This window comes from Anoplolepis gracilipes, chromosome 1 (genome assembly GCF_047496725.1).
Source record: "Anoplolepis gracilipes chromosome 1, ASM4749672v1, whole genome shotgun sequence".
Classification (NCBI taxonomy): Eukaryota; Metazoa; Arthropoda; class Insecta; order Hymenoptera; family Formicidae; genus Anoplolepis; species Anoplolepis gracilipes.
This window is the reverse complement of record NC_132970.1, coordinates 17,513,601-17,526,408: the sequence shown is the minus strand read 5'-3', so window position 1 is coordinate 17,526,408 and position 12,808 is coordinate 17,513,601. Positions and strand designations below refer to the sequence as shown.

At 34.0% G+C, this 12,808-nt stretch overlaps 1 protein-coding gene across 8 annotated transcripts in view; it reads right to left on the bottom strand.

The window, feature by feature from the left end:
- Positions 1–12,808, bottom strand: part of C3g (C3G guanyl-nucleotide exchange factor) — a 69,645-nt gene that overhangs the window by 13,507 nt on the left and 43,330 nt on the right. The gene's annotated exons all lie outside the window — the stretch shown is intronic.

Below are 12,808 nucleotides of genomic sequence, written 5' to 3'. Positions count from 1 at the left end.
ATGCAGTATATTTCACGAGGAAGACATGATATAAATACAAAATGTTATATTAAGTTTTATCTCACGGATGAAATTTTTCTTACATGTGTTTTATATTTTAAATGTCACAACTCTTTTTATATCTTCCATTAGATATCTGTACGTCATTCATTTGTAAACTTTTTTTGGGCTCGAGCTTGTAATTCAATATATTTTATTTATAAAAATCTCTCAGCGTAAAAATTCTATTTTTTAATAATTGTAATTTTTCATGTCTCTGCTTTAATTTGTATTTTATATCATATCTGTAAACGAATTTAATTCAGAGATAAAAGATAAAATACTAGCATACGAGAATATTTTCTGTTTATTTATTTTATTATTTCTTTTTTTAATATGATACACATATGCGTTTTTTCCAGACTAAATGCATCATGTCTACGAATAGGATTAAAATCTTGCAAACTTTTTTTGATATACGTAACTTGGCAATCTAGCGAGCTTAAAAAGCTTTTAAAAACTTTTTATGATGTTATACGAAACGAGATGATTTTCATATACTATATAATATATCTATACTATACATATATCTATTATAACAAATTTCAACAAAAAATTAAAAATCTTTTTATGTGAGCAAGATTTTTAGACATAAAAATATGTATAATCAGCTACCTCGTGTTATTTTTTCTCAAACGTCCTATTGTTATATATAAGTTCTCTTTTATTTTATTCATCTTATTTTTATTTAATCTTTTTTGCGTATTCAATTGTTCAATGATCTTTCCAACATAAATATAAAAACTTGTGCCACGTGCACGACGGTCGCATAATTCAACATGATTGTTTATGTGAGCAAGATTTTTAGACATAAAAAATATATGTAATCAGCTACCTCGAATTATTTTTTCTCAAACGTCCTACTATAAATTCTCTTCTATTTTATTTACTCTATTTTTATTCAATCTTCCTTGCACCTCCAATTGTTCGATGATCTTTCCAACATAAATATAGGAAACTTGCCACGTGTACACGACGGTCGCATAATTCAACACGATCGTTCATCGTCGTAAGCGGCGCAGCGAAAAAACAATCTTGTCCGCGGGACTTTTACGATGCGCAGGCAATATTTTTTCCGGGATAGGTACCACATCTGGAACTAGAACTTCACCGCGAGATGCAGTTACACTGTCAGCCCGGGTGCACACGTGCACGCGACGAGCGAGCGTTGCATACCGCCAGGCGCGGCGCTCCTGCAGCCTTTTTTTCCCATCCGGGTGCTAAATGCCAGCCGTGCACTTGAATTAAAACGAAAACGGCCGCGCCCGGCAACCGGTGCACCGGACGTGTAATGCATCTGCGGTGTTATAGAGCTAGATCTAAGTACCTCAGAGAGAAACGTCTCCCTCCTTTCCTCCCCCTCCTCTTTTCCACCCCTGGCAAGGGTACCCGACCTCTTTTTATTTTTTTCGCGCCCATCTCACGAATCGACAATCGATAATGCCCCCCGTTCCCTCTTTCCCTGTACGTTATGTACGTAATATTGGAGACTTTTTGCCTTTCTTTTGAAATTTATCCGGCGACTATGAAGTAACTAATGAAATGTTAGCGGCGAGTGTGTAAAATAGGGAATAACGTTTTATATTAAACTTTAGGAGAAAAAAAGTCTATAGTATTTTATCACAAAATTAATTAAAGATAAGACAGTTATTTTCAAGGTGATGTATGTAAATAATCGCTTATAATTATACACGATATATATGGATTAAGTATACGTGTAAACTTAGTTTCTTGAAGTTCTTGAAGTTCTTGAAGTTCTCGAGAGCTTCGACAACTTTCTTCATCGATAGAACATCGATATCGCGCATCGATCGTCCGGTTTTACTAAAATAAAATATCGTGGCAATATTTTTCCGCGCTATCATCGTGCTCGATACATCCCGGGCTATTTCGTCGGGCGCCAAAAGTAATGGAAGCGATAAACATCGTCAGAATGAACTTTGTGAATTTATTACGCCGCATAAATTTCTCCTGAAAACTTTGTTGTTTCGCGTCGCTTTTCTAGACAAAGGAAGCTTGCAAAAGTCTCGAGGGTGCTTAGGTAGAGATTACGTTAGGGCGCCGTGAGTTTTAAAAAAGATTTCAACGACCACAGATTGTCAAAAAATGCACGCCGCTAATAGGAAAATATTACGAGGGGACTATTAGGGTAAACTAGGAAAAGATGGCCATAGGCTGTAATTTTTTCAATAATCGGCTACATAGTGCGCTTTTTTAGTCATTATCAAAGATAATCGATATTTACAGTAGTTTATGTGCATAGATTGTTCAAAATAATGATATTGTGAATCTTATATCATATTTTTACTTTTGACTGCAAAGTTTTTCATTTGTCCACTAAAAACTGTAATAACGTCGAATAAATTACAGTTGAGCTATCGTAATCAACGTTAGGCATATTATAAAGATATGTAAATTGTTATATGACCTATAATTTTTATTTTCGTTTCCACTATTTTTTTATAAATATTATGGTCATCTTTTCCTTAAAAGTTGGGTAAGATGGCTAATGCTTGTACTATTTTGATAATATAAAATTTCAATCAAATATTTTCCTTTTAATTTCGAGAATATTACGTAATTTAAGCTTCAGTACAAATAATATGCCAAACACTATTAAAAAATAACAAAAATAAAAGTATGTTTTTTGCATTTTAAAAAACTATCCATCTTACCCGAGTTTACCCTAAGCGTTATGAGATTTTCAGAGCTTTCAACTGCTAAGAGATTCGAACTTGCAACATTAAAAAGAAATTCTTCAACTCTTTATCTTAAAGAAAGTGGCTGTCGAAGATATAATCAGACAGCTCCCTTGCAGTTTAATGCACTCGCTGCTTCTGGCAAGCTCCCTGTCTGCAGGGGAGATCAGTAGACGGTGCGTATATGCATAGGCCGATAAATCAAGTTCTATTCACGAATCCGGCCTGAAATCTCAATCAGACGTGATTTGCGCCAAAGGCACAAAGCACATTCGACAAGCCGATAGAGATAATGGAGATGAGAACATACAGAGAGGAGAGGAGAGGAGAGGAGGGAGACGGGGAGACGGGCGAACGGGCAAAGGCGGAGGTGATGAAACACGCGGTAGACAGGAGAGATGCAAATTGCCGTGATTGACTGTATTCGACTCCCGCATGTGTTATCCGTGGGAATGCGTGTGGGAGAGAACGCGGTGTAAAATCGGCACGCGACGCGGTTATTTACAAACCGCGGCCAACGGAATTATTTTCATCGTACGCTTCGCGGTCGGCGCTTAAACGCGTCCGATATTGCGAAATCGTTTTAATAGACACATAAACATACGGCACTGGGATAGTCTGTCTCTTCAGCATCACGTGACGGTCAGCAAATTGTTTATATTTTTACCTGTGCGCCGTTTATTTATCTTTACAATAAAAACAATTTTATCCTTCCAGATAGTTTAGTACACTTGTGTCATCTTTTCGCGATATATACGCTTTAGATGCTGGCTTCGTGTTTAAAACATTTTAATTTGCAAAATTATCGAAATTATTCATTAATAATGATTGTAATCTGAAGGAATTAATGCGTTCAGTATTTTACGCTTCAACAGTTAATTGTTTGTTTTAATAATTAATAATTTATTAATAATTTTAATAATTAATTCAATAATAAAAGAATAAATAACGATAAAAATGTCCGCGAATAAATGTCTTTTCGAGATATAAACATAATTTTTGTACAGTGCGATATAAATTTCTTACGTAGAAGTTATTAAATCCACTAATAGAATATTAATTAAGAAATAAATAAAAAATTATCTCCTATATAAAGATATGTGCAGAATTGTATGTGTATGTGTGCAAACTTGCAGAATAATCTAACATTATATTGATATCATTACACATACATATATCGGATACATTACGAATCTATCATGGCAGGAAGCATTGTTTGCCAGCAAAATCGTATTGATTTACGACAAAACGAGGGATTCTCGCGTAATAGTAAACACAGCGATCCGCAGAACGTGATCAAGTACGCTTAAAGTACTCAGATATGTGTCCCGTGAAACTTTATGACGGTGAAATGGTCGCATTTATGAATATCTCCCGCTGCAAACAATTCGATATTATCCATGCGCAAATAACAGCGTTAATGCGTGTAGAACAAAACATTTATTTTACATGTACAAAGTAATATATTACACATATATCGTATAATTTTATTATATATAATATATAAGCTTTTAATGAACTCGCCTTTATTTCATCGCAAATAACGCCATTACGTTTCCAAGGTATCCGCAATATATAATCCCTTGAAACTGGATGAAAAATGGATAAAAATATTTGTTAAAAATAACCCCTTATATATTTTTCAACCTTATAATTTGTTCCAGCAACCACGCCGTTCTAATCGATATACTCTGTCATATTTTTCTCGATCGCGACAGAAGGGAATATTAAAATTGCATAATAAAGCAAATACCCGTCTTTTGGTTCACCTCCTTTATCGATCACCATATGCTCGAGATGTAAAAGCCCATGGGAATCGCGCTTTTAAGCGAAACACGCAAGGCTTTCCCTTCCCTTGAAATCCGAGATCGAGGATCGCGAAACGGATGCATTCTACCCCCCTCCCCAGCACGGTGCAGCCATCGCGAACTTTGAGGTAATGTAAATTGTCGGTCTCGAGGATTCCATGTACGTATTTATGGGGGAAAGGTACACACAAACGTATTCTCTCCCTCTTCCTCTTATGTATTATGCGCCCTGTGCGATTGTGCTCGGCGATGAATGGTCGCGCGATTAAGGGATGGACACGCGATGGAAAGTTATTGTCACGCGTCGAGCTGTTTCTCGAGCGCTTGTTGCATCGCCGCGATGGAATGTACGTTAATATTGTTCGCGGGGATATTTACAGCCGGAACACCCTATACCTTATTCAATTAATTACTCGTACCCCGAGATATTCTCGTGGCACCGTTGATATTCTTCCCCGACAATGTGTCTCTCGAGTTCATTTTTTACGGAGTAATAAATATTTAATTCAACCAACGCACGATTATCGTTTGTCATAAAACGATATATAGGTAGCTCGCATGTCCCATTGATGGAGGAAGACGCGGCCGAATTATTGCCCGGATCAGATACGTCGTTCATGATAAATGCGTATCACTCTAGATGAATTATTACAGGAACGAGAGTAATTTTCGAAACCTATGTGTTACACATCACGCGTGGATTTGGCTAATCCTTTTAATTTATCGCGACGGTAAATCGGAACGATCTCGCGACTAATCTTGCAGATTAAGCTACATAGTCTCATAGATCTAAATTGCGCTTAGAAATCCTAGGATTCCATGTATACGTTCGAACTCGGAAGTCTATTATCTTAAAATGCATGGTTAATGTTTAATTTTCCTACAAACTGTAATTAATTAAAAAAAATTCTCTCATTTAATAATATTGCGTAGCTAGATAAAATTTCACAAGGTATAAAACATAACTGTTACATGAAACAAGTCATCGAATTAAAATAAAAAGATAAAGATTTCTCGGATTAAAAATATTACACTAAAAAATAAAAAAACAAATAGAGTGGTCGACAAATAAGCTATAATGTGATGTGCACGCGGTCAAGTTGTTGGACAGAAGGTCAGAGGATTCGAATTAATTAACCATTACAAGAGCTAATGATGTCCGTGCAAATGCTAATAGCGTCGAGATTCGCGTTTACACGGTTCTAGCGGGAGACCCGGATGGGATTTATACGTACGCGGCATTAGCTCGGCCAGTAAACAACGGTAACTTGGGTATAATTGTTTTATGGAAATCTCGCGGATTTACATAGCGCTCTCCTTTCTCCGTTCATGGCGAATTAGCCAATGTGCACGCGAATCTTAATTTAAATTCCATTTATCCATTTTGCGCAGTCATGTTACCAGCGTATTGAATCATATGGCATTCTTTTCGCCAATATACGTGGGAATAACTCGATTTTTTCGCATGCCGTGTCACTCGCATTTGATAAAGTACACTTGTACAATTTTTCGAACACTCCATTTCCGATTCTTGAATTAATAAATGACTATTGAAACTTTGATCAATTGTCGCAGAATCTATTGTCAGTGGAAAAGTATTTTAAATTACATTATTAAATGTTATCGATATATTTTAACGAAAAGGAACGGTAAAAAAGCACGTTTCAGAGATCTGCTTTTATAAGTCAGACTGTTCTCTAATGCGAAAAAGCTCGCTTAATTTCAATGAAACATAGGATCCATTATTATATACATTTTTTATGATTATTTAATAATACTGAAAAAAAAAACATCTTCAATAAACTTCCCCTCTTAATTTCTTGAATGTATAACTACAAAAGTTTTATGACCTTTCATATTTAATGTCAAAGTTCAACACACTTGATGATATATTCAACATGACTTTTTTTCAAACGTAATTATATTTCAAAGGTTTCAAGATATGTGATCAGATGATTGAAATCATCTGCGCCCAAGTGTCAAGGCACAATATATAGTTATTAAGGTCTGCCAGCGGTATTTTGTTCACCGAGTACTTTGCTGGTAAAAAAAAAAGGGGGAGAAAAACGCATTGTCAGGCTTAATGGCCAATTTCGTGCATACTCTCAAAGATGGGCCGAGTCCACGTTAACAGTTCCACTTCGGGAAAAATGAGGAACGGCCGGCTTTCGGTTGGATCCGTTGATTACGTGCAACGGTTCGTTAAAGCTTTTAATGATTCGTTCGTGGGATTCGACGGATGAGCGACGCGCAATCAAAGCGAATGAGAGATATGTGGTTTTTTTTTTTTTTTTTTTTTTTTTATTTTCCCCTCTGTGAATTTCAGTCGTGTCTCGATATTCGACTTTCATCAATGTGCACACTGAAGTGCTCCCGAAATGTTTAATCTATGATTACGACATAGATTTCCACTAAATGGAATAATGAAAAAAGTTTGTGCGAACATAAGAACACATTCGAAATATAGCCTCTAATTAAAATCCTTCTATATATGTAAAACTGTCCTATTTCAAATATCTATCATGTAGTTTATGTGAAGCAGGGAAATAAAGATTTCAATAATATTTTGAAAATGTGAAACTTATGAGAGAAAAATTAAACATAACTATAAAGAGCAACATATAAAAAATTACAGGAGTCTAGCGAATCGAAAAATAAAATACAATATATATATCTTTTTTCGCGATATTATATTAAAATAAAATATATAAAAAAAAAATATATTAAAATTAAATTTTTTTTTCGGAAAAATTTAATTTTTAATTTTAAATTTAAATAATTAAAAATTAAAAATTATTTTATATATATATATATATATATATATATACTATTATAATTTCGTAAAAAAATTTTAAATCCTTTCTGTTAACTGAATATGACAAGTTTAAAAATAAAAAAACTTTATATTTTTTATTTTAAATAATATATTGAATCTTAAATAATTTAAAAATTAAAAATCATATAAAACGCGCACGATTATTTAAAAGTATTGTTCTTTTATTTGAATATTGTTTAATAAATTTTTAATTTAATTTTATTATAAAAAAAATTTTTTAATAAAAAACATCCATTTAAATTAAAATTGTTCACAAATTTTACACAATGTTAATAAAAGTTATCGTATTTTTCTGTTCGCTAAATGTCCTGTACTCCATGAGTCACGAATGAATCATTATTGATTTTACACACACAGCTATTTAAGTAAAGTTTAAATAAAATAAATTAAATAAAAATAAAGAGAAATAAAGTTTAAGACTCATTAATTTTGATATATATTAGATAGAGAAATTGTTAAGTTTCTCACTTCTTACGTAAATCTAATGTTTGTTGCAATTATTGGATTCAGAGTCGTAATCTGCGAAAAAATAACATTTTTATCGTTGCTTATGTCAGTTCTACTAAAACTCGGACTTATAATGGCGCGTCAAATCAAGAACGAGGGAACGGTAATTCGTCAAAATTGACACTTACTAGAATATTAAGAATCGCATGAAAAAGTAATTTCCAGACGATTAAGAAAGTGTCGAACTGATGAATGATTGCTGACGTAATAAAGGACGAAAATCTCCCACTCCGCGGTAGGGAAAATTGATATTGCCCCGCCGGTCGGCAAGAGAGGCAAGGAAAATTGATATTAACCATCCAGGAGAGTGCTGGAAGGGAGGGGGAGGCATTAAAGGATCTTGCGGACGACGAACACACCCGTGACGTGGAAACCACTTCGCTCGAGTAAAGCTAATAATTGCCTCCCGAAAATTGATTATCCGCGAGTTCGTTAACAGCAGCGGCAACGACCGCTTTAAACTAATGGACTCCAGATTATTGACGGGAACGGAATGTAATCACGGATGGATTTACCCGTAAAAAATCGAAAGGTGAAGATGATCTTGTATAAATGAGAAAACGTGAACTAAAATACGGCCCGGATTGCTAGAGCCAGCGATGTAAATCCACGGAAGTGCCCACACGCAGTGTTAAACGAATAACGGTTCGAACAAAATACGGGCACAGAATGAGGATGTAAACTCAAGGTATTTAAGTAAGTATATAAGACATAAGTAGATTGAAAATATAATTATAAATAGATTAAAATTAGATGTTCTGTTTTATAAAAAATTATAATGTTTTTACTTACAACAAATATTTATTGAAATAAAATCAGTATTATGGAATAAACTAATGATTTATATATATATATATATTTATATTAATATATAATGATCATTATATGTGATTTGTGGATTGTCTATATAAGAAATGTAGGGCAATTGTATGTTTAATTGGCAAACTATATCTATAACTAAAAAAGAAGCACATAATTTATGTGATGCATATCCATCACATATATGTATATTGTATAATATATAACAAGCAACACAATACGATGTTGTTATCGCGGTTTGCGGTTATCGGTTATGTACCTAATGCGATTTTACAGTGAGTAACACATTACACCTAGTACGTATTTTACGAATGTCTGATCAAATCAGTGTTCATCCTAATCTGACCAAAATGGCCTGGTAATTGTTGTGGCGAAATCAATGATGTCATTACAGCAGTAATAACCATTTTGTAATATTGTAATATGTTACAGATATATATATATATATATATATATATATATATATATATATATATATATATATATGTATACTGTTGATACTGTGGATATAAAAATTTACATCATATTCTAAGAATAAATTTAAAATTATTACTACATTTTTCAAAAAGTTATCAAACATATTGGATGGAATTTTATTTCATCATTAAAATCCTCTTCCTTTATTTTATCTCTTCTCTTTTCTTTCTCTTCTCTCTCTCTCTCTCTCTCTCTCTCTCTCTCTCTCTCTCTCTCTCTCTCTTTTCATTCCTTTTTTTAAATATTGTATCTATCACTAACAATATTTCATTCATAAATATTAAAATTAATATATGATTCAAGTCGCGTGTAATTTAAAAATAAAAATTACAAACATGTGATTTTAAAGCTATCTATTCTCTAGAAAAACTACTAGAGAATAGAAAGATATTTATACGTTAGACTCACGTAACCGCCTTTAAACTTTTAATATATCGATTTTTTATTTTCGTCCTCCACTTCTCTCGATATACTGGCTATTCTTTCACCCCTTTTTTTCTACATCAGGTCATTAAATTATCCTTCGACACGATTCAACCTATCCAGTTACTTGCGAGTGTATTGCTAACGCATACTTCCGTGCGCGCAAAGTCAGATTTCCGACGTCCGGCCGATTAGAACGAACAGTCCGCGTATATGTATATGCATCCCGGGCGCGACCCGGGCAAATTAATTTTCCGGGAGATACACGCGCGTGTGTATCTCTTGCAGAGCCCGCGCAGTTCGCACGGGCGTGTTCCATGACACGAGACCCACCCCGAAATAACCACCGGGAGGTTGTTGCACTGTTCCGCGATACACGGACCGTGAATATACTCATCCGCGGTTTTCAAAAAATGCGGACGAGTCAGACAAATCCTTCTTTCGCGACGCGTGTTTTGGCCGATATTTAAAACATATTCTGGTAAAATAACATTCGCCATGACTCTTCTGTCGGAAAATATTACGAGGATACAATTTTTCTCTGTGCCCAGAGACAATGGATATCGCGATTAAGTATATACGTGAAAACGTAATTTTTTTTCATAGATTTTTTGTCATAGATTTAAATATATAATTCGTCGGAATACACTTAAAAATTACATCATTTATTTTCATTATTTTTCCATTCTGTAATATTAATCGATGATTTTTTAACCATTAAGAGAGATAAATTCAGAAAAAAATCTGAAATAAAATCAAATTTTTTAAGCACAGGATAGAGTAATATATTCCTGTATTATATTTATATAATTATTAAGGTAATATAATTTTTTGTACGCAACAAGATAAGTGTCTGAATTATGTTATCAGTCAAGTGACATAAGAGCCAATGAACTATGCAGATTGAAACTCACAAAATATCGCTGTAGGAAATCATGAAATCTCATCACGTACTCGAGATCATTGCCGCTAAGCACTTGCAGTTGCGTGTGAATCAGACTTTAAAGTCCAGTCCTTGAGACAGAGAGCAACGATGAGGGATATGAAGGAGCATACCCGAAGCTTAAAGAGCTTTCGAAATAGCTTAAACGCCGAAAGAGGATTATTCCAAGATGGTGGCTTCGGACAACGAACTAAATTTAGTAAGCGAGGTTGAAACCGGCAACCAAAATACGCTGAAACTCTACGAAAGACTGGAACGTAGACGGAATTTCTCGGTTTGGAAATAATTACGTCATGCCGTCATTACAATACAATTATAATCCGTAATAATTAGTGTTTATAATAATTAATAACCGTGCCTATGTGTATTGTAACACTCATAATAATATAAATATCTAATATAAATAATTAATTATATACATATCAAATAATAAAATTACTTGTAAGATAGTAAACATATCTCTCATTTAGCAGATGTATAAAAAAATTAATTTATAATAAAGAAAAAAATGTCTTTATAAATATTTGTTACAAATCCAATAAAATATATATTTTATTGGAATCATATCTTTTTCAACCGAACGGAAACTTCCCTTCCATCTTACATCGAAAGAATTCGCGCGCGCGCCAAGTAGATCTACGATCTTCACGACCGCTTTCACGGTTAATTAACATTTGGCGAGCTAGCAGCGCGAGAAGATAACGTGGAAATGCGCACTGATCACCGCGTTTTCTCGAGCGAGGCCGACCATTTCGTGCATTTCGCTTGCGACGATGCAATTACGGGGCTTTAACGTCCGTGGAATACTGCGAGCCGTTTCCAGCTGGGAATTTCATGGTCCGACGATGATATTAGTGGGCACCGGTCGGTGGCAGGGGCGCAGTAATGTCATTTCCTCCCGAATTAAGAGGGAGAATCGATGTTCGGTCGCACAATCTCTCTTAATGGCCATCGTTCTCTCTCTCTCTCTCTCTCTCGAACTTGCTAAAGCTACCAGAAAATTTACCGGAAGCGCCGATAAAAATATGACTCTTGATAAGAATCACGACATTTAATGCTTATTGCGATTGTACACGCGAAAGGGAAAGACTCGGCTATGCAATTAGATTTAATCTAATCTCAATTTAATTGAAAGAGCTTTGCAAAAAGAATATTCAATTACAATATGAAACACAAAAGATGCATTCCAGGTCATAAAACACGATGGAATGTATTGATGCTAAATATAAAGATGCAAAAAACTTTCCATTCGATTGAAAGTTTGAAAACAATTGAAATAAAATATATTAGACTTCTGCCAACAAATATATCTGTCATATATTTTTCGATTTTTTTATTAATCCTCTCTCGCACCGTATCTTTCTTTATTCCACGTGTTTATAATTTTCGTAACTATATTTTTTGTATAATACGTTTATGAGAAATAATATGCATAGGGATTAAAAAATAATGAATAATAAATTAATTTTGTTTATATTTAAAATGTAAATTCATTATTTATTCATTATATTACAAACATAAATTCATTATTTATATTTTTAATTCTAAACTAAAATCGCGACTGGAAAATTCAATTGCACTTGTTGCCGAATACTGCTATCACGGCAATTTGCGATTACTTCTCCTATTTTCTTCTTAAGATGTTAAGTGCACGGTGTCCTCAATAGGACAAGCTTTACTTTCGACCGTCACGGGAGAACTCAGTAATGGAAAAGTAATTAAAGAAAAATAATGAAAGCCGTTTTGTGCGACTATAGTTTCCGCAATGCGACTCTTTTTCCGAACTCACTGTGCGGAAATCATTATCACGAAATTAATTACAAGTACGGTTTAATGGAAAAGTAAAAGTTTTAATTCGACAAACAATTAAATCAATTCAATTCAACAGGACAGGTTCGTATAAGGCTAACGTCCAACTTTTCTGTGTGTGTTTCGACACGGAAAATCAAATTACGAGATTTCATAATAACGAGTTATAGATAAAGAGAGAGATAGAGATAGAGACAGATAGAGAGAGAGAGAGAGAGAGAGAGAGATATATATATATATATATATGCGCCGAACAAGCATTTCGGGGTGAAATTTATGCGAAATGTCCTATGGGAATATTTCAGGTAATTACGCTGATTAGTAACGAGGCAATGGATATTGTCATAATTCGAGAACAAAGCTGGTTTTAACGAGATGCGTACGTTGATCTCACTTCGATATTAATATTTTTGGAATTCGTCAGTCTTTTAAATTCACTTAATTTGCG